Source organism: Octopus sinensis, linkage group LG4 (assembly GCF_006345805.1).
Source record: "Octopus sinensis linkage group LG4, ASM634580v1, whole genome shotgun sequence".
Lineage (NCBI taxonomy): Eukaryota > Metazoa > Mollusca > Cephalopoda > Octopoda > Octopodidae > Octopus > Octopus sinensis.
Window position 1 is genome coordinate 35,206,308 of NC_043000.1, and position 24,165 is coordinate 35,230,472.

A 24,165-nucleotide genomic window follows, 5' to 3' on the forward strand; every position below is an offset into this window, starting at 1 on the left:
GCCAAAAAACTGCGATTTGAATCCCGTTAGCCAAAATATCAATTATATCTTGTTTTATTTGTAACTCCCTGAATTTCTTTGTTTCTAATGTTTCAAATAACTGGAATATTCCCCAGTAATGACCCTTTACGCATTCCCAACAATCTCTTTATTTATATCTTCTGTGTTCCTAACTTGTTTTCCTTAAAAATCAATTTTTTAATTCCCCCACCACCACCACCACCACCTATTGTTCCTTTGTTAATTGAAACTTTCTTATCTTCCTCCCACCACCGCTCATACACCACCACAGCATTGCTAAATTATGGAAATATCTCTGAGCTTTTCTTCTTCTACTATACTCACACACACACACACAGTTACCTATGCACTCATGCACCCACACACACACACACACATGAATACTATTACACATGAAATGCATACATACTGGCACACATGCATACACACACACACACATATATATATATGCTTACACACAGGCACACATACACACACACACACACACACACATATATATATATATATATATATATATATATGCTTACACACAGGCACACATACATACATACACACACACACATACATATATATACATATATATTTATATGCTTACACACAGACACACATGCTTACAGTTACATATATACACACATATGGAGTTAAAATGTAATATCAGAGAGAGAGAGACAGAGAGGGGTGGGTGGGAGGGAAAGTGACTGAGTGGAATAGGTGAATATGTAAACAATGTTACTGTGAAGGGAGGTGGTGGTGGTGGTGTTGGTGGAGGTGGTGGTGGTGTGTGAATCTCATTGTTTACAATATACACAGCTTGCTTTTTACAGGATCCCCTTCAAGAGGTGAGCCAGCTCCTGTAGTAGTGTATTTGTGTCAATGTATGTGGATGTTAGTCAATAGTGTGTATGGCAGCTTCACTGTAGGTATGATGTGGTGGTGGTGGTGGTGGTGGAACAGGCGATGGGAGAAAGGAGACAGTTTGGATGCTTACAAGGTTTGTTTATGTGTAAAAGTTTGTTGAAGAGGCAGTAAAAAAACCAGTGTTTTTATTTCTGTGTAACCTAGCTTATCCAGAAGCAGCAGCTTTTTGGGGTTGGTTTCTCTTGTCATAGAGTCTTGTATCCTGGATGTTTCAATGAAGTACTTCTGTATACAGGGGGCCCCTCTTGTTTATATATAGATATATTATATTATATTCTGTGTTAAAATATAGAAATGGTGGCAATTGAAAATTCTGTAAATAATAATAATAATAATTATAAGCTTGTGTTCCTGTAGGTGTATACAGTAATTGCCCAATCTTCACAGATGATTACCATCTTCTTAAATTTCCTCATTACCAATGGCATTTCTGACTTTCCATCCATGACCTCCTTGATGACTATCCAGTCCCGCTGCAGATCTGAATCGTTTGAGGTGACTGATGAGAGTTGTCACTTACTGTGTGCTTCCAGCTGGTTAAGTCTGTACACACTTCCAATCTTCCATCTACGTAGGACTTTCAGCAGATGGAACGACACATAAGTTTACCATAAAGAGACATCTGTATGTCATTGGATTATAGCAATAAACACTTGTAAAGCACGAGTACCACTCTCTGTGTCTCGGTGATTAGTACGTTAGCGATAGGCTGAAGTGAGATGACCCGTTATCATGTGAAACCACAGGTTTTACACCAGAGTGTCCTCTTACAAGGATACTGTGATAACAGATAGGAATCCATCACTGCTGGTGGATTGGCTGCACTACCTGACGCTAACTAAGGGTATTTCTGCATCCTTGCACTCGGATTGTCATCACATATGCTAGTTAACCCTAAAAAGTACTACTACTCTGCATCAGAGAAGAGATGGGAACAATAATGGCTAAGAGGTGGGTCCACACTCTTCAAGACCCCAGAACTTGTGCAGCAGAGCCTCACGACTGGATGCAATTTAATGTCATACCCAGGATGCATATGTATGCATGCATACACACACTCACTAACACACACATATACATTACACATACATCATCATCATTGTTTAACATCCGTTTTCCATGCTGGCACGGGTTGGATGGTTTGACTGAGGACTGGCAAGCCAGGAGGCTGCACTAGGCTCCAATCTTATCTGACAATCTTTCTACAGCTAGATGCCCTTCTTAATGCCAACCACTCCGAGAGTGTAGTGTGTGCCTTTTACATGCCATCAGCATGGAAGCCAGTCAGGTGGCACTGTCATCGGTCACGTTTGGATGGTGCTTCTTATGTGTCACTGGCACTGGGAGCCAGTCAGGTGGCACTGGCAACGACCCATGCAGGGATGATTCTTATTACGTGCCACCAATGCAGGAGCCAGTCAGGTAGCACTGGCATCAGCCACAACTACAATTTCCATTTGATTAGGTACTTTTATATATAGAATATGAATAATATAAAATGGATTGAGCAACACACTGCATTGCATTGTATTACAATTTTTTCATTGCCACTTTCCCAACAGATCATTTAAGATATAAAATATAAAATAACACATCATGTCAGTATTATTATTTATTCCAGCAACACTGCTAAGTTTAAAGGTTACCAGAGCATACTACAAACTTTATACTTAAATTGACTTGATATATATCATCATCATCATCGTTTAATGTCTGCTTTTCTAGCTGGCATTGTTTAGGTACTACTCTTGCAGTGGTTGGTGTTAGGAAGGGCATCTAGCTGTTGAAACCATGGCAGATCAGATTGGAACCTAGTACAGCCTTTTGGCTTGCCAGTCCTCAGTCAAATCTTCCAACCCATGCTAGCATGGAAAGTGGACATTAAATGACAACGATGATGATGATGATATACACATATGTACTTTCATATACACATATACTTACGTATACATACACACACATACATGCATATATATATATATATATATATATATATATATATATATATGTGAGCATCTGCTAATACATTACATGTACCATGTCCTTGTGTCGTTGTTTTTTTGTGTTTGTTCTTTTTTGGGATTTACTATATATATATATAGTTGTCTACTCCTTATGTAGGGTCTGACCACCTCCTGTACCTACACCTTAGAGCTATTTCCATAAATTAGTTTTCAGGTAATGAAGTTTGTTCTTAGACATATGGTCTGGGGTTCCATCCCACTGTCTGGCATCTTGTGTAAATATTTTTTTGCTCTGGTCATTGTGAATAGAATTTGTTACACATGTGTGGTTGTGTGGGGAGTGGATGTGTACATGTATATGGTGGTGGAGTGTATGCAGGTAGAAACTCGGTGGGTTTAAGTTGTTTATTTTGCATAAAACATAAACTCAGTGTGTTTATTCCTGTTCTTACACTATTTCTTCTCATCCTCCCCAAATTCCCTCCATACACACACTGCACTAATTATTATTGTTGGTATTAATTAAACAATATGCCCTTTATGCCACCCAGTTCCTATATTCACTGAACAATGGCTTTCTTTTATAATCTTCAAAATCTTTTGATCCCATCATTCTCATTATTGCCATTGTTGATATCGTTGTCATTGTCGCCCTCCTCTTCCACCTCCTCCTCCTCCTCCTCCTCATCATCATCATCCATGCATGTGCAATCCCCTAAAGGTGGCAGTGGTTCAGACTCTTGCTGAGTGTAAGAACCACACCTGGTCAATGAAAGTAATAAAATACGGAACTAGAAACATTCTAACCATTTTTTTTTTACTGTAGATATTTGGATTAAAGATGCCAAAGATAGGCAGCTCAACTGGAATTTGGTTAAGAAATTCCCTCAAGTTTAAATAAATTTTGGATATATAAATGGTTTTATATATTTGGGAATGCAGTTGAAGCGAATAGGAGTGTTTGAAGTAAGTTTGTCTTTATTCAGAGACACAAAGCAAACAAACGATAGAAGGTGTGCCAGGTATGAGATTCCTCAGCCACTCATTGGTTCGTAGAAGTACTAGGAGACATCAAGAAGAGGAGGAGATCCACAGGCCAAACTTGTGGATGGATCAAGTTCCTATCTGAATAGAAGGTGACAAAGTGTGGGATGGGATGGCAGTAGGCAGAGCAGGAAAAACTAGGAAACACACCCAGAAAGGTTGAAAAGAAGTAGGTGAGAAAGTCAGGGAGTTATAAAGCGAAAAAAAAAAAAAAGAAAAAAAAAAAAGAAGAGACATCAAGCATATGTACTGCAGAGATGAACTGAAAGTAAGGTAGGGTAATGAAAGGTTCATAGGTGTGAGGGGGCCCCTCAATTGGAAAAGCAGTAAGTAAAATTCAAGATGTCATTAGACCATAGAGCACATAGAATGATATATATATTATATATATATATATATATATATATATGTGAGCATCTGCTAATACATTACATGTACCATGTCCTTGTGTCGTTGTTTTTTTGTGTTTGTTCTTTTTTGGGATTTACTATATATATATATAGTTGTCTACTCCTTATGTAGGGTCTGACCACCTCCTGTACCTACACCTTAGAGCTATTTCCATAAATTAGTTTTCAGGTAATGAAGTTTGTTCTTAGACATATGGTCTGGGGTTCCATCCCACTGTCTGGCATCTTGTGTAAATATTTTTTTGCTCTGGTCATTGTGAATAGAATTTGTTACACATGTGTGGTTGTGTGGGGAGTGGATGTGTACATGTATATGGTGGTGGAGTGTATGCAGGTAGAAACTCGGTGGGTTTAAGTTGTTTATTTTGCATAAAACATAAACTCAGTGTGTTTATTCCTGTTCTTACACTATTTCTTCTCATCCTCCCCAAATTCCCTCCATACACACACTGCACTAATTATTATTGTTGGTATTAATTAAACAATATGCCCTTTATGCCACCCAGTTCCTATATTCACTGAACAATGGCTTTCTTTTATAATCTTCAAAATCTTTTGATCCCATCATTCTCATTATTGCCATTGTTGATATCGTTGTCATTGTCGCCCTCCTCTTCCACCTCCTCCTCCTCCTCCTCCTCATCATCATCATCCATGCATGTGCAATCCCCTAAAGGTGGCAGTGGTTCAGACTCTTGCTGAGTGTAAGAACCACACCTGGTCAATGAAAGTAATAAAATACGGAACTAGAAACATTCTAACCATTTTTTTTTTACTGTAGATATTTGGATTAAAGATGCCAAAGATAGGCAGCTCAACTGGAATTTGGTTAAGAAATTCCCTCAAGTTTAAATAAATTTTGGATATATAAATGGTTTTATATATTTGGGAATGCAGTTGAAGCGAATAGGAGTGTTTGAAGTAAGTTTGTCTTTATTCAGAGACACAAAGCAAACAAACGATAGAAGGTGTGCCAGGTATGAGATTCCTCAGCCACTCATTGGTTCGTAGAAGTACTAGGAGACATCAAGAAGAGGAGGAGATCCACAGGCCAAACTTGTGGATGGATCAAGTTCCTATCTGAATAGAAGGTGACAAAGTGTGGGATGGGATGGCAGTAGGCAGAGCAGGAAAAACTAGGAAACACACCCAGAAAGGTTGAAAAGAAGTAGGTGAGAAAGTCAGGGAGTTATAAAGCGAAAAAAAAAAAAAAGAAAAAAAAAAAAGAAGAGACATCAAGCATATGTACTGCAGAGATGAACTGAAAGTAAGGTAGGGTAATGAAAGGTTCATAGGTGTGAGGGGGCCCCTCAATTGGAAAAGCAGTAAGTAAAATTCAAGATGTCATTAGACCATAGAGCACATAGAATGATATATATATATATATATGTACATGTGTGTGAGTGTGTGTTTTGAGTGTGTACATAAAAATATTCATATGCATATATATACATATCTATATTTATCTATATATATGTGTGTGTGTGTATGTAATTTGTGTTATGTGTAGCAGCAGTGCTTGTTGCTAGAATTTCCAAGTCTAATAGAACGAACCTCTCCAAATCCTAGTTCTGCTATCTGTATGAAGGGGTTTAGGACTGGTCAGCTTGTTTGGGACATAGAGTTTGATATGCGATATAACAATGAAGTCAAACCAAATAATGATATTATGAATGCATTTAATATGTTTCATATAATTACACAATGGATAAAAATGGAATTTCATCTCTTACCATGCAAAGTCTTCATCAGGTAAGAAATCTTGAAATATGCAATGCACTGGCATCCTGTACAGAGATACTTCACAGAATCTGAGAAACTGTTCTTTTGAACTTATATATTTTATACATATATAATCATGGGCACAGGAGTGGCTGTGTGGTAAGAAGCTTGCTTCCCAGCCACATGGTTCCGGGTTCAGTCCTACTGCGTGACAACTTGGGCAAGTGTCTTCTACTATAGCCTAGAGACGACCAAAGCCTTGTGAGTGGATTTGGTAGACGGAAACTGAAAGAAGCCCGTCGTGTATATATATATATATGTATGTGTGGGTGTTTGTTATTTGTGTCTGTGTTTCTCCCCACACCATCGCTTGAGAATCGATGCTGGTATGTTTATGTCCCTGTAACTTAGCGGTTCGGCAAAAGAGACCGATAGAATAAGTACTAGGCTTACTAAGGATAAGTCCCAGGGGTCGATTTGTTCAACTAAATGTGGTGCTCCAGCATGGCTGCAGTCAAATGACAGAAACAAGTAAAAGAATAAAAGAATACATGCATACAGTGTCCGTAAATTACCTTTACAATTTGAGAAGTTCAGTGGGGAAATCAGGACATTCCTATGTAGGGTCCATTAGATGCACACAACACATCTAGATGATGTATGAAAATAAATTGTGGAAGTTGTAAAGATAACTTATGAACACCCTGCGTATATATATTCTTTTACTTGTTTCAGTCATTTGCCTGCGACCATGGTGATGCACTGCCTTTAGTCAAACAATTCAACCCCAGGACTTATTCTTTGTAAGCCTAGTACTTATTCTATTGGTCTCTTTTGCCCAATTGCTAAGTTACAGGGATATAAACACGTCAACATCGGTTGTCAAGCAATGTGGTGAGGGACAAACACAGACACACAAATACACACACACTCACGCATGCATGACAAGCTTCTTTCAGTTTCTGTGTGCAAAATCCACTCAACGCTTTGGTCAGTTCGAGGCTATAGTAAAAGACTCGCCCAAGGTGCCACTCAGTGGGACTGAACCTGGAACCATGTGGTCAGGAAACAAGCTTCTTATCACACAGCTGTGCCTGTCAAATAGGAATCAAATCCAAGCTGTGTCCTTTCTTAGCACATCTGCTTATTTCTGTATTCCAGATCCATATGAAGATGTTACATTTATGTGAGGGTGAAAGTATTGGAAGAGTTGAAAGTACTGGAAAATATTTTTGGCAGAGTAATAATATCAAAACAGGAGATAGGAAAAAAGTTTGGGTGTTATTTATTCAACATTACTTGTTTCATTTGATTCCGTCCGAAGAATTTCTGAGAGGTGATATTTTACATGTTTTTTCCACATGTACAATTTTTTAACTCCTATTAGCAAATGAAACACATGTAATGGTGAATAAATTTTTGTCTAAATTTTTTTCCAATCTCCTGCTTTGAGATATATATATGTATATATGTATATATATATGTGTATATATATATATATATATATAGAGAGAGAGAGAGAGAGAGAGAGAGAGAGAGCGTTTTGAGGGTCTCTCCATTTCATCTTGCTAATTGCACTAAATTTTATTTTTCATTTTTTTTAAACACGTCTTACTAAATTTGTTTTGCATGAAAGAATAATTTTCATTGCCACTGTGCAATATTTATTCACTTACTTCACACACACACACACGCACACAGACGTGAATAGACAGGCGTGTGTTGTAGTTTGGCGAAGCCTAGTTAAATTTTGTGGTGCTCATCCCTGGCAGCTATTTTGTTTTGTGAGAAATCAATATGGAAGGGAAATGAGGAAAGATTACATTGTTTACTTTGCAGAGGAGTGGGATGAGGGGAGGTGGGAGAATTGTTTGTTATTGAATTGAAATGGCATTTATCAGGGATTGAAACCTTGTTGTGGACTCAGCTTTCTTGAACATTATCTTTGAAGAATGGCGCTCATTGCTTAATGCCTCTTTCTTTTGTTAGTGGGTGTATACAGAGGCAGAGTGATGAAGATGTCATTAGATGTTTGTGTGAGTATAGTGAAAGGGTTTAAATGAAGATGGAATTTGTGTGTGTATGTGTGTGTGTCTTTGATAATAGCTTAAAATATATCCAGGAATTTACATGAATATGGGATAAATAGTTATGAAACTACAATGCATGTGCAGATGTGTGTGTATGTGTGTGTACTTATATATCACTTAACATGCACAGTATTGAAGTACAAGCTACTAATAGTTTCATGCTCTGGAAACACAATGATTCAGCAGATTTATTTATCATGCCTTGTGTCTCCAAGCAATCTTTCAAGCTCAAATGCACATGGCTGGTCTTATTTGAAAATTGGGATGCTGGTCTTATTTGCAAAACAGGAAGCTGGTCTATAAAAAGATATGGAAAGAACATAGATGCAAAAGGTGGAATGAGAAAAAGTGTAACAAGAAAACAAAGAGAGGGAATACAAATGAAAGAAGAAAGAAAGGAAAACCAAGAGTTGCATCTGCTTTGTCTGTCGAAATTCTAATTAACCCTGCAGGTGTAAAATGATTCAGTGAGGAGGCGGCCAAAGTCTGTGAGACAGCTGCTCAATCTGGAGACAGTATTCTCCTCCAATTTGACAAAAGAAATTTGACCATGTGCTTGCATTGGATCTGGAATTAAGTAATGTAGTGAAATTCTTGGATTTAAAAAGAATGTATGGTCTTTTGACTATACAGAGCTTCTGTGGCTGAAGATGCTTTTCCTTTTTTCTTTTTTATTCACATTTTTTCTCACTCCACTTTTTGCACCATCCCTCCTCCTCCTCCTCACTTTTTCTCGTGTTTTCTCATAGACTAGCATCCTGCTTTTCAAATAAACCTGAATGATTACTTGGAGACACAAGGCACATTGTGTTCTTACAGTAGGAAACTAGTAGTAGCTCATAATTTGAAATCCTGTGTATATGACCTGATATTTACTGGATGGAGTATTTATTTTGTAGATCTTACCTATAATGTAACAATAAACTATGCAGCTGTGTGCGCGCGTGTGTGTGTGTGTGTGTATATATATATATATTTATATATGTGTGTATGTGTGGGTATATGAAAATAAGGGATGACAAAGGAACCAATAGAAAAACGAAAAACACAAGTTCAATCCCTCCTCAACTATCCACCAAATACCACTGCAATTTCAATCATTATATATATACATGATATATATATGTGTGTATGTGTATATATATGTATATATATATGTATGTATATATGTATATATATATGTATGTATATATGTGTATATATATGTATATATATATATATGTATGTATATATGTATATATATATATATTTATATATGTGTGTATGTGTGGGTATATGAAAATAAGGGATGACAAAGGAACCAATAGAAAAACGAAAAACCCAAGTTCAATCCCTCCTCAACTATCCACCAAATACCACTGCAATTTCAATCATTATATATATACATGATATATATATGTGTGTATGTGTATATATATGTATATATATATGTATGTATATATGTATATATATATGTATATATATGTATATATATATATGTATATATATATATATGTATGTATATATATATATATATATATATATATATATATATATATATATTATATATATATATATGCATATATCATCATCATCGTTTAACGTCTGCTTTCCATGCTAGCATGGGTTGGACGATTTGACTGAAGACTGGCAAACCAGATGGCTTTACCAGACTCCAATCTGATCTGGCAGAGTTTCTACAGCTGGATGCCCTTCCTAACGCCAACCACTCCGAGAGTGTAGTAGGTGCTTTTACATGCCACCGGCACGAGGGCCAGTCAGGTGCTACTGGCAACGGCCATACTCAAATGCTGTTTTTTTTATGTACCTATATTATATATATTATATATTATAAAATATATATATATATATTATATATTATATATATGTTATATATATTATATATGTGCATGCATGTGTAAGTAGCTCTTTCTCTATCTTTTTACATGTTTCATACATTGGACTGTGGCCATGCTGGGGCAATACCTTCAAGAGTTGAGTTCAACAAATTGACCCAGTACTTATTTTAAAGCCTGCTGCTTATCTTATTCCTCTTTTTTGCTGAAAATAAACCAACAGCATTTGTAAAGTTGTGGTGAAGGACAAATGCATGCACAAAGTCATGTCACATCACACACACACACACACACAGTATGGACTTCATTTAGTTTCTGTCCACCAAATCCACACACAATGTTTTTGTAGGCCTGTGGCTATAGTGGTGCCATGGAGTGGGACTGAACTTGGAACCGTGTGGTTGGGAAATAAAATGAGCTAAGAGATGCAACTCAGAGTGGCCAATGTTATGTATGACATACAAGATAAATTAACTCTACTTCCAGACTTATTAATTAGTAATTGGTAGAAACTCTAAATGAGAAGGGAGATAATCTCAAGAATCAGTGTGTGTGTGTGTGTGTGTGTGCTTATGTAGATCATTGTCATCATCATTGGTTCTTAACTTTTCTTTGTTTGAATGAGTCAGATGAAATTGGTTCAGATAGGTTTTACTGTGGCCAAACGTCCACTCAGTTGCTAATCTTCACTTATTTCCAAGCAAGGTAAATATTTGCTTCTTCCCAGACATGTTATCAGGGAAGATTGAAAGCAATCAACACACCTTGTATAGTTAGTGGCACAGGTTTTTTACAAGTATCACACACATACACATATAAATATACAATAGGCTTCGACAGAGTTTCATCATCATCATCATCAACCTTTGACTTTCATTTTCTACACTGGCATGGGTTGGGCAGGTTGACAGGAGCTGGTTAGCATAGGGATTGCACCAAGCTCTCACTGTCAGTCTTGGCATGGTTTTTATAGTTCCCTTCCTAAAACCAACCACATTAGGGAGTGACTGGGTGCTTTTTATATGGCACCAGCACTGCTGATGTCACCATAGTTTCTATCAACCAAATCCTCTCATAGTCAACTTCAGATTAAAGAAGAAGAAACTTGTCCTAGATGCCAGGCCTTCAGACTGAACCCATGACCTCATGGTTAGAAAGTAAACTTCTTAGCTGAACAACTATGCCACACACACAAACACATAAATATATTTGCACATATGTATAAATACATATGCATATACACACTCTTGTTCGTATTTTAGTATCTCCTCATGAAGGTGGAGGGTTGAGCAGTTCGGATGTTTGGATTATGATTGTAAGGCCATGAGTTTGATTCCTTGCATCAAAATTGTGTCCTTGAACAAGGCACTTCATTTCATGTTACTGCAGTTCTCTCAGCTGGCAAAAAATGAGTTGTACCTGTAATTCAAATGGGGAACTACATTAAAGGCATGTGTGCCTGTGGAGTGCTCAGCCATTTGCACAATAATTTTGTGACATTGCATGATGGTTGTAAATGAGCATCACCTTTATGCAAGCAGGATCTTTCATTCGGAATGTTCCATGAAAACATGTTTACCCATGGCTACAAATTACCCTACTTAGGAACAGATGAGGGTTAATGACTGGAAGAGCTTCCAACTGGAAGGGCATCTGGCCATAGAAAATCTGCTTCAGTAAATTCTGTTTGATCCATGCAAGAATGGAAAAGTGGATGTTGAAAGCATAATGTTGATTTCAAACTTGGGACCAGGAAAAAAAAAAAAAGAATAAAAATTCTGAACATTGTGTTTTCTTGGTTAATCTGTTGGTCATGCAATATGTCAGCTGTTCATTCAACTTGATCATGTGATACCTAACACCTCTGTAGGGCTCTGTCTCTCTTTCTCTTTCTTTCTCTTCTCCTCTTCTCTTCCTGTCTCTATGTTTCTCCCTCCCTACTTTCCTCTTTTAAAATACACTACCCCCTGCCCCATACACACACATCACAAAAATACATACACATGTTAAGAACTTACACATACACACACATGGAATTTTATATATGTTTACATTTATGTTTATATTTCACACTAAGTGTCGTCTCCAAAAAGTGTAAACATGCCTTCCCTGAATCTGAAATGAAAAGAAAAGCAAATTTATGAAACCCCCCCCCCCTCCACCATACATGCACATGTACACACATACACTTCACATATGTCTAACAAAGCATCTACATTAAGTTGGATATAAGATTGCATTTTGGTAGTGCTACTGCTTTTGTCGTTTATATATATATATATATAAATATATATATCTGTATAATTATTAATGACAAAACCAGTAATATGTGAAGGTGCATGGCTCAGTGGTTAGAGCATCAAGCTCACAATCACGAGGTAGTGAGTTCAGTTCCTGGATCAAGGTGTATGTTGTGTTTTTGAGCAAGACACTTTATTTCACGTTGCTCCTGTTCACTCAGTTGTAGTAATGAGTTGCGATGTTACTGGTGCCAAGCTGTATCGGCCCCTTTTACCTTTCCCTTGGATAACATCAGTGGTGTGGAAAGGGGAGGCTAGTATGCATGGCCGACTGCTGATCTTCCATAAACTACCTTTTTGTAGCCATGAGTAAACATGTTTTCATGGAACATTCCAATTGAAGGATCCTGCTTGCATAAAGGTGATGCTCATTTACAACCAATGACAGTACCACCTGACTGGCATCTGTGCCAGTGGAACTTTAAAAGCACTATTTGAGCATGGTCATTGCCAGTGCTGCCGGACTGGCTCTTGTGCAAGTGACACATAAAAAGCACCATTTGAATGTGTACCGCCTGACTGGCCATCATGCCAGTGGCACGTAAATGTACCAACTTCACTCTCGGAGTGGTTGGCGTTAGGAAGGGAATCCAGCTGTAGAAACTTTACCAGATCAGATTGGAGCCTGGTGCAGCCTTCTGGTTCACCAGTCCTCAGTCAAGCCGTCCAACCCATGACAGCATGGAAAGTGGACGTTAAATGGTGACGATGATATACGCACACACACACACACACAAACTCAAGCATGTATATGAAAATTCCTAAATCTGATGAAATGTGTGGCTTCCCTGTTTCTTGTTAGGTGTTGTTAGTTTGTTTCATCTCTAAGCTTCCAATGGGTTTGAAGAGGCATCATTGTGCCACATACTCTACCACTCTACCCATCTCCTTCAGGTGTTGTATTTGTTTTGCCAGTATTCAGGACTCCCTCTTTTTCTCCTCTGCACTTCCTTGAAGAATGGGGTTTTGGACAACCACAGCATCTTCTTACATGGCCATACCACCTCAGCTTTCTTTTTTTCACTTTCATGAGACAGTCTTCATGGAATTGGTGGTGGGGCAGGGTACACATTGTGTTGAACAGTTTTGTGGACCCGTTCATTTGTGCAACATGGTGCCAGTATAATGGTTATAAGTTCCTCTAGTAATATCACACATCCAGTGCCATTGTTTTTCTCTGCACCTCTATCAGAGTTCATGTCATACATATCCACAGAACCATACAGAATACCAGTGGACTTAGCAGTCTGATTTTGTGACTCTGTGATGTTTCTTATATCTTGAAACTGGCTTCAGTTTTTGTGGTTCCTGTCTGGAATATCTCCACTTAAAGACTGAGCTCAACAACAAATATGAACTAGTTTTATGTTATTTTGAATTTCCCCCACAGTTTTTGTTTGTTTGGTAAATTCTTTCTTTCACCACCATTAAAAATCATCTCCATCATCTTTTGTTTATTATTTCAAATGGTTTAGAGTCTCCTTCATATCTGCCAGCTACAGTTCCAGTCACTATTGTTGTGGTCCAGTTATACTGTGTTGGCACCTTCAGTTGTTCCTCATTCATTGGTAATTATATAGCTTCAGAAATGTCAAAGAGTTCTGTGATTTCCAAAGTTGTTCTAGTTGTGATTATCCCAATATATTTGAGGTATTGTACACATATATCTTAAGCATTATTATCCCATCAATCCTTCTCTTTTCAAAAGCTGTAGATTGATTGAAGGGAATTTAACTGCTATTTCTAACAGTTTGAGAAGCTGTAGTGAGACTTTACCATGGACTCCTTATAAACATTTGAAATACATAGAGTATTTATTTCCTCACAGTAATTGAAATCTGTAGTACCAGTTCCAGTAGATTGTAAGGTGTTTAATCTAGGTGGGGGATAATCTTGGCTGGATGTAGATTATTCTAATCTAGGTGGGGGATAATCTTGGCTGGATGTAGATTATTCAACTTGTTTTTCTCCAATTTTGTGACTTTCTTCTGCAAAATTCCTTTTGTTCTTTCAATTATTTTTGTCTTTGAAAGTTCCATGGTTAATGTAATAATCATAAATAACACAAATGGTGTGGTTCTCTTAATTGCAGTCCTTCCTCCATACAAACAAATTTTAAAAAATCAGTATTTTGAGTTCTTATAATGACCATCCCTCCTAAAAATATCAAAAATCAAACGTTATATTCTATTGTGCATACTTGCACCCAAATCTTTCCTTCTTCTCATGATTTTCACTTTTATCTATCATATTTTTTCAGATTAATTATTACTGGATGAATGTTCAGTGTTTCTTCATGGTTGGTCACCTACAGATTCCTTCCTGTGCCTTTCTATTTCTCTATTTCCTTACAATGTTTCTTAAATATCATTTTAATTTAATCTAATTTACCTTATCAATTTCTTTTCCTTCATTATGAAGTGTGTTTTATGGATCTGCAAATATAAATATTTACAAGAATTGTTAAAACAGATATTTCTTATTTGTTTTATTATAGTGAAGTGTAATTTCTGAATGTCAATTACTTATGTATTACAATGGATTACCTCAGTTTAAATCTTCTGATAAATAAAACTAATCTATTAGGGTTCCTGGAGACAAAACAGCCAACGTAGAAAGACATGTTTACAAACCTAGGAACACTCTACCACTCATTCTTTACCCTTCATAACTATCAATTTCCAGTTTATCCCAACTGCATTCAAAACATTTTGCTACAAACATTCATCTATTTTATACTCCATCTTTTACAAATCTTTTGTACTTAATGGTTTCTTCTTCCAAGTTGTTGTTGTGATGTCAGTAAATTGAATTTTTGTGAGTTGCCCAAATTTAACTCTGTTCCTAATTGGTTAAGTGACTTTACTCGGTGCCAGGAGGCACCCTGTGCCAGTGGGAAACACCATAATGCAGTTTCAGACAAGCCATTACAAAAGCTACCATCAGCTCCACCACACCATCACTACGATTTCTCTGTGTTTTTCAATAAACAGAGAAATATTGTATTAGACTTTCTCAATATTAATATCATCAATATCGTTCTTGGTGTTAATATCTGCACTAAGATCATCAATAGATCTTACTTGATCCTGTTCATCAGTCATTGCAGTATCAAATAAATTTTTGCTCTTTTATTTTAAAGGAACCCTTTCTTGCTACCATTGTTATTGTTTCATCTATTTCATACACCAGAGGTCACTACTAGTTCTTTGATACAAATTTCCTGTTTTAAAGTGATTTAAATTAAAGTCTTCCATCAGAATCTCATCTTTGCTATTTTTCCAAACACCAGCATCAAAATGACAAAATTTTTCTATGTTCTTCATTATAACATTTGAGACAAATGGATTTCAACTGAAACATGGCAACAAAAGGGTGAAGGGAACTTGTATCTCGTTGCTTTTGCTGTAGTTTAAGGAACCGCTACCACACCATTGCATATTGCTATAGAATGTTTGTCAGTAATGGTTTTGTGCTCTACATTCAGCCATTCTATCCCTCATTGACATCTTTGAGATTTGAACACATGTATCTTTTTTTAAATGTACAGAGTGTGATAACCACAAAAAACCTTTGCTGATTCTCTATTTTCGACCATGTCGAATAGGGAGGGTTTGTCTGCCACACCCTGTACATTGCTGTTGTTGATTCACTGTAGATCAACCACTCTAGTCATGATCATCAGGTTATGTGTAGAAAGCTTTGAGTACAGTAACAAATTAAGCCCCTTTTACAGCAGCTGGCCCCTATCTCTAGCAGACTGCATGACTACATAACTGCCACCCCCACTCTCCCATTTGCTTGTGGTTTTTCAGTGTGTTGCTTAATAGCAACTCCTCTGGATAGAATGACGTTACCTTTGTGGAGGGTGACTTCTGGGGTGTTGTGATGAATCTTGTCATTGTGGAGGTCGATGACTCTTTGGTGTGAAGTATGACATCATGATTGTCGAGGTCGATGTCTCCATGGTGGAGGTTGACTACTTGAAATCAGTCATGAGTCTGGAGTCAGAGTCAGTTAATGAGTCTGAAGTCAGAGTCAGTTATAAATTATACAAGTTGTGAAGTCAAAAAGGTATGAGTTAGTATGTCCATTGGGTCTGTAGTATGGAATGGCTGAAGCAAATTGGACAAATGATTTTGTACCGAGAACTATTGATTGGGAAAGTAACTCGAGTGCTATGAATATTTAATTTGAATGATTGATTTGTACTGATTGAGAAATTGTCAAGTGTTGAAGAGAGAGGTAATGAGATAACGAAGACAGAGATGAGAGTTAAAAGAAGTTTGAAAAGAAACAGTATGACTCCATAGAATCATCATCATCATCATCTATTAACATCAGTTTTCCTTGCTGGCATGGGTTAGCATGGAATAAAAACTGAAGTAAATTATGCCACGAGATAAGCATAAATAGTTAGGCTAGTGTTTTCTTGGAAAATACAAAAACATGAAAAATATGAAAGAAGGTTGTATTGTTAATACTACTACTAATAATAATGATGGTATGGTTTCACATTCTGTCACAAGGCCAGCAATTTCAAGAGAAGGAATAAGTTGATTGCATTGACCTCAGTTTTCAACTGGTCCTTATTTTATTGCAAAACAAAGTTGACCTTGGCAGCATTTGAACTCAGAACATAAGGATGGATGAAATGCCATGAAGCATTTTGCCCTGCATGCTAACAGTTCTACTAGCACACAGCCTTGGACGTAATAATGATAATAACAATAATAATAATAATAATTACACCATTATAGTTTTATTCCAATCTAATTCTGGCCAATGCTGACTTTACTAGACCTCCACCTCACCCCAGTCATCATGGAATTTTCTTTTACCTTAGAATATTAGACCTTACATGTTTGTGTGGTGGTGTAACTGACTGTTGCCTTTGTTGCCATGGTGATGTAAGCAGAACTGAGTGTCTAAGTTGTATTCCTATTTACAAACTGCCACAGAAATTTCCCAAATGTTGTTGCTGGCCCAGAACGATCAGAGAAACTAACAGACTTAAGCAACTGATGACATGTTTTGCCATTGTTTAATCTTTACTTTGATAATCACAGCTGTGAAAGTGAGAAACAAATTAGGAAGGTAGTTTAATTGATATCATTTAGCTACAATAGTGTTTTTAGCCAATTAAGCAATAGAAGTCTGGATTTCTATGCACTTTATTGTCAATTGTAAATGGATGACTTTTATAAATGATACTTTAACTAAATCAACCTTAAGTCTATAATCTTTCATTAAGACTGTTATCTTCAACTTTCTAATCATTATTATTAATTCAACTCTCAATCTTTCTCTTTACACTCGCAAAAACAAATTAAATAAAATTTGCCTTTTAGAAAAAAAATAACATTAGTTGTTAATGCAACTTGCAGAAACTTTAAAGTGTTGGGACAAAATACTTTGTGGTATTTCTTTCAGCTCTTTGCATTCAGAGTTCAAATTCCATCTAAATTAACTTTGCACAATTGTTTCATTTATTTTCTCGTTACTGGTACATTGTTATTGATAGCTATTGTTTCCTGGGTTCACATGTAGAGAATACTGTCCAAAGCCTTTTGGTAGTCAATCCAAGCCATGCTCAGACCCTTCTTCCTTTTTTCCGCAGTTCTTATATTTGTTGATATTTTTCAAGCATTTGAGAGCCCTTCTGCTCTTCTAGGAGCTGGTTATTTCCAATTGTTTATTTACTTTTGATGAAATTATTACAGTCACTGCTTTATCAGTTGTAGCAAGGCAGGTTATGTAGATTTTTAGAGTTTGTTGTTTCTTTAGTCTTCTCAATTAAGATTATTTCTTTCTCACTGTGTCAGTCATGTGTTGCTTTGTTAGTATCTCATAAAAATTCTCTGCTAAACCTAAAGCTGTCCCTGTGAAATATTTTAACCAAAAGTTTGCAAACTTGTCTAGTCCTGATACCTTTCAGTTATTATTATTATTATTATTTTATTTTTTTTGCAGTATGTGCTTTAGTCCTTCTGTTGTGGATGTCTTCCATTGTTCAGCTGCTGGGTCTATTGTTTTGAACAAAATTTTGCCTGGTGATTCTACCACTGCATGCACGCTTTCCAAAAATTCCACTTCCACTGCAATTAATTTCTATTTTATTTTCACCCAATTCATAATAAAATCGCTTGGGGCTGGGGTTAAACTATGTAATTTGTACAAAGAATCACCATTTTTATATTAACAGATCTTCATCGTTGACCAAAGTTCTCTAGTTTCAGTAATTATCCATTTTCAGTACATCCTTTTCCATTATCTTATCTTTCTGTATCATATTTCTCTCCTCTTTTTTTTTCTTCTGTTGTGTTGTTTTATTATTAAGTATTTAGAGGTTTTCTCTCCTCTGTTTTTTGTCCTGAATATTTCTTATGATGATGATGATGATTGCATATTTGGGTTTTCTTATTTCTCTTTGAGTAGATCTGAAGACCCACTCACTTTCTTACTCCACAAATATGGTTTCATTTAACCTAGTGATACTGATGTTTGGGTTTTATTTTAATTATGTCTGTGATGGTCAGCTTAACAGTTTTTATTGTTGTTGTTGTTCGATCATTGAGTTTTATTTTGGGGAAATACTATCATTGGTTTATAAGAAGATTTTCTGTTGGCTCTAAGTCTAAAATTATTTCCATCTTGAGATTTTTATGGTCGTGATTTCCACCTTTTGAGTTTCCTATTTTTGAATCTTTCTCACATTCCCTTTTATTTATTTATTTATTTATTTATTTATTTATTTATGTTTCTTGTGCCTGTTTTGGTTGGTCAGTATTCCGTAGGTCTTATATTGTTTCAGTTTGTTGCATTTTGTTTTGTTTGACTAAAAATTCTTCAAAGTGGTGCTCCAGCATGGCTGCAGTTCAATGACTGAAACAAGTAAAAGACCAACATATAGGGAAAGACTATCAGGGTGCTGCAATAGTTGTAGAAAGAAAAGATTAACGGTTTATGATTGAGGGTAATGTCTGATGAATTAAGTAACCTTGGTAAGAATGGTAAACATGCTGTTGTATGGTAGAGGAATCAAAGAGAAGAAGCTGCTGTGTGTGTGTGTGGTTCTTGCATATTGTCGAATAATTTTGTTTGGGGAAGTCAGATGGACTTTTTGCTTTATATGTGCTTCTATATTTGTGTCTAGCAATGGTTGCAACCATCTCTAGAAGAACATTATTATGGTATTTGACATATGATAGCAAAATTTCTTTTCATAATCACTTACTAATGAAACATCTTAATACTTTCATGAAGTTTTGGAACAAATGTTTTGTAGCTGAGATAATTAACTATCCAATTAGGGCTCATAACTACTTGAATTTCTGCTTTGAAGAATTGTAGCAAGGAGATGATGAGATGGTACTGGGGTGGGGATGTTTTTTCTTAAATTACCACTCAGCCGCATGTTGCTGTCTCTTTAAGACCTTGCTACATGAAACACACCTTATTTTTACTAAGAATTATTAAAACATCATTCTAGTGTTGTCATTTTGTGTGAAGACCAGTTCTTATCTAACTTTTAAGGTCTGCAAAAATCTCTGATTCCCAACATTGATGAGTTTTTACTCTTCCAGTGTGTCTTCCCTCTCCTTTGAAGTGGTTTGTGATCCTTACCATTTAGATGTCAGTCGTGGAAGGAAACTGAAAACCTCAATGCAATTCTGGACACCAAATAAAGAAAAACTTGCTTTCTTGGAATCAAGAAATGAAAGGAGACCAAGTAACAAGCAGCATTTCTTCTGACGGAGATTCATGAGAGAAAAGAATAAAGATAATCTAAACATGAACTGGTACCTGGCATGTGTGCAAGACCACCACTGGATGGCATGTTGGATTGATTCTACAAGAGTAATGAATAACCACTTACAAGAGTAATGAATAATCACTTAGCTGAAGAGGTTTGATGCCTGCATCATAAATTACAGCAACTTATATGTCCAATGGAACTGTCATTGTTTCCTCAATAAACTTTAAAATTCACATCTCCTTCAATGAGGATGGTTGCAGATTAACTAAATTATGTACTTATTTGGTCAGCCCTCAATATATTACAGTTGTTCTAGAACAAGCTTGAAGAGACAACTCTAAAACAACAGTATTAGCTACAAGTATATGTGTGTAAATGTGTGGGTGTAAACACACACACACATCAGAACCTAAAGCAATGAATTATTACTTTGTATCAAAAGATTTCTTTCTTTAGCAAAAAAAAAAAAAAAATGAAACAAAGAAAAAATACTTTTCAGAATATTGAAAGAAAAAAATGTAATTTTTTAAAATCTTCTACTATATTGTTTTAGGATCTGTTTGATTAAAACATGCAATCTCTCTTACTCTCTCTCTCTCTCTCTGCACATACTCATACATACATTTATGCATGCATATATATATATATATATATGCACACATACATATAAGTGTTTTCGGTATGACTTTAAACTGCATCTAGTTGTGGGGCCCTGTTTCAGGTGGTGGCCATGGTTGGCAGTGCATGTGAAAATGTGACAAACTGCAGCTTTTTAAATACATTTCTTGGTGGTATTCTGGGCTGTTAAGGTGTTTTGAAACTGTCCCCTTTCTGTTTATAAAAGGGTGTATGTGTGTTACACATCATTCCCATTATGGTGTGCAGTATATGTTTCACATATTATAATCTCTGTGTGTCTGCTTTATTATTGCTGGAGTCTTGTCATTCATTTGCTGTTGTTTAAATATATCTTTCCTGCTTTTTTGGAATATCACAAAAGTTGCTGCTCCATTTGTAAGACCATTCTTCCACTATTTGTTGGTTTGTGGTTATGGTGGTAGTAGTAGTAGTAGTAGTAGGCTCCCTTGATAATTTGTGTTAAATGGTTGAGGGGGTGTGGATAAATCTACCTGGTCCTTTCACTTTCCTGTTTACCTGTCAATTAACCTGTTGTCTTCTCTTAATACTCTTATCAACTTTTTGCCATCTCCCACACTAGACATTTTTTTACATTAGTCAATTTATGGCTGTGTATAGATAAGGAAGTGGTGGTGCTGGTGGTAGTGGTGGTGGGGTGGCAGTGGTGGTACTGGTGGTAGTGGTAGTGGGGTGGCAGTGGTGGTACTGGTTGTAGTGGTGGTGGGGTGGCAGTGGTGGTACTGGTGGTAGTGGTGGTGGGGTGGCAGTGGTGGTGGGGTGGCAGTGGTGGTGCTGGTGGTAGTGGTGGTGGGGTGGCAGTGGTGGTTATGGGCTAGAATGAGTGGTGGCTGATGCTATTGCTGACGGACAATTTACAATGACTTCACTTGTGTGGGGTGACTTGGTGGTTGTTGTTGTTGTTGTGGTGGTGGTGGTGGTGATGCATCCCCATCCCCCACTTACCTGTCACTACCACCACCACCACCTCATTTCTTTTTCTGTTCTTTCTCTTTCCTCTCTCTCTCTCTCTCTGACCCCTATAAGTAAACACTGTCTCAGTCATTTAATTAGACAAACACCTTGCAGCTGTTAAATTAACTCACTGACTCTGGACCCATAAATTTGACCCCTCCTCCCCCTCTATCTCTCACTCCTGCTTGGTGTCTGTAAAGTAGGGGTTTCCTCTTTCACTCTTTCTCAGTCTCTCAGTGGAGATAATAAGGAAAAATTTGGTGAATTGTATATTTATTGGGTCAGTATAGTTAGGACTAGTGGTAGTGGTGCTGGTGGCCATGGTGTGAGTGGAGGTGGTAGTGGTTGGTTCTGCTAGTTGTGTTGGAAGTTGATCAGGTTTGTTAATGGCAGATGTGATTGTTTAATTCTTTAGTTTGATGTAACCATCACCTCCACCCACCCATCTTCCGCGCCATATTGGTACAAACCCTTCCCCTCCTTTTCACATATAAATGTTCTATTATATCTTTTCTCTCTCTCCCATTGCTCTAAAGTTGTGTCTTATAAGGTGGCATCTCAATTTAGCAGAGGTTGATGTTCTTTTGGGATGGGGGTGGGGTAATATTTGATCTCAAGTTGGGCCTGATTGAGCAGCTCTTAAAATTCATAGGTGTTCTAGCCATGACCATCATGTCTGCTTTTCATGTCTACAACTTCTACTTTACAGACATTATATCTCAGGTTATGTTGTCCAGTGTGTCCCTCCCTTTTGAAGAGTGTAGGTTATGGTTTGGAGTAGATTTGTCTGCTATTTCTATTCAGTCAAACAACCACTCAGAAGCTCTCATTTTCACTTGGTGTTGTCAAGGGAATTAGCATTGAAGAATGTTGGCATGATTTACTGTTTGGAATTACTTCAGTGTCTCATTGTTCTGAGTTCAGATGTCATCAAGGCTAACTTAGTCTTTCCTTGTGTTTGCTGGTCAATAATTGATGAAATAACCAATGGGCAGTGATCAGTTCTATAAATATTATATGCCTTGTTATCTGGTCAAAAACATGTAACATTGCTTCATTATTGTTGAAGTGGTATGTATGATACATAGTAGTGATGTTACATTTGTCACTGTTGCTGTTGCATACAATAGCTGTGTTACATTGGTGCCACTGGTGATGTAACGTTCAGTAGTAATGTTACTTTTTAAAGTAATTGTTCACTGTCAGTTGGAATTGTTCAGTGATTCTGTTGCTATTCCAAAGCCAGCCATAAAACATCATAGCTTTATTTTTGAGTCACAAACATCAAATCTTGAGCTCATGTTCAAATGATTTTTGTTCTTATCCTGTGTGATCCTTTTTCTAATGATTAGTGTCGTTTCAAAGAGAATATAATTGTATACCATGGATGATTGTCTTTAGATTTGTACTTCATTCCAGTCTGTCAAGAATCGAAATCAAAAGACACACAACAAGATGCATCATTGAACTAAATTCTTCCTGTCAGCTTGAAACATCTAACAATTTTTCCCTCTACTGTTTTTCTTTGATGTGTATATATGTTTGTGCGTGCGTGTATGTGAACACATACCCCCCCACACACACACATTATTTACTTTCCGTAGTAATAATAATAATAATAATAATAATAATGATAAAGACACAAACCATTTTATCAAAACCAAATACAACCAACTGTGACACTACACTCAACCATTATTTCAATATTGCTCTCTGAAAATAATTCTTGGTTGTAATTTTATTTTATGTTAACCTGCTTAGCCTTTCTCTAAGCTTCCAACTTTATTTTCTGTCTTGACTCCATAACACCTTAATTTAATTACTCTAATTTTGTAATTAGTTTTACTAAAAAAAGCAACAGTAAAAAAAGATATCCTCCCCTCCTTTAGCCGAACAAATAATATTTGATTATTGATATATTATACCAGTTTAAAGGGTTGTTTAAATTATTTGATTAATGACCTTCATACGTTAACTGCTTTCCTAGCTCTTATCACATGGTATTGGTGTTCATATAGTTTTTCTTTTAAAAACTAAAAAGAAATGCTCTCTCTCTCTCTCTCTCTCTCTCTCTCTCTCTCTCTTTCTCTCTCTCTCTCTCTTCTCTCTCTCTCTTTCTCTCTCTCTCTCTCTCTCTCAATTTCTAATATTTATTTGATTTGGTTCGTTTTTTTTCAGTTTAGTAATTAAAACACATTGTGCCATTGTTAGTGTGTTGGCAGGTGTAAGTGGGGAAGAAGTTTTAGATATAGAACTAGATTCCAATGTTAAATTGAACAAAATGGTTTAATAGAGAGAAAGTGAGAGATTGGTTATTTTATTTTGGTTTATATTTTCATTTACCCAGGTATATTTTCAACTCTCCATTTGAAGTTTCTTCTCCATAATTAAACCATTTTCTCCTTCTTTAGCTGAATCCAAGAACTGTTATTTCATTTCTGTTTGGAGTCAATTGAAATAACCCAATATAAACTTTTTTACTGGTTGTACA

General features: G+C 36.5%; 1 protein-coding gene across 11 annotated transcripts in view; it reads left to right on the plus strand.

Annotated features, from left to right (window-relative positions):
* Window positions 1-24,165, plus strand: part of LOC115210326 (forkhead box protein P1) — a 566,153-nt gene that overhangs the window by 416,968 nt on the left and 125,020 nt on the right. The gene's annotated exons all lie outside the window — the stretch shown is intronic.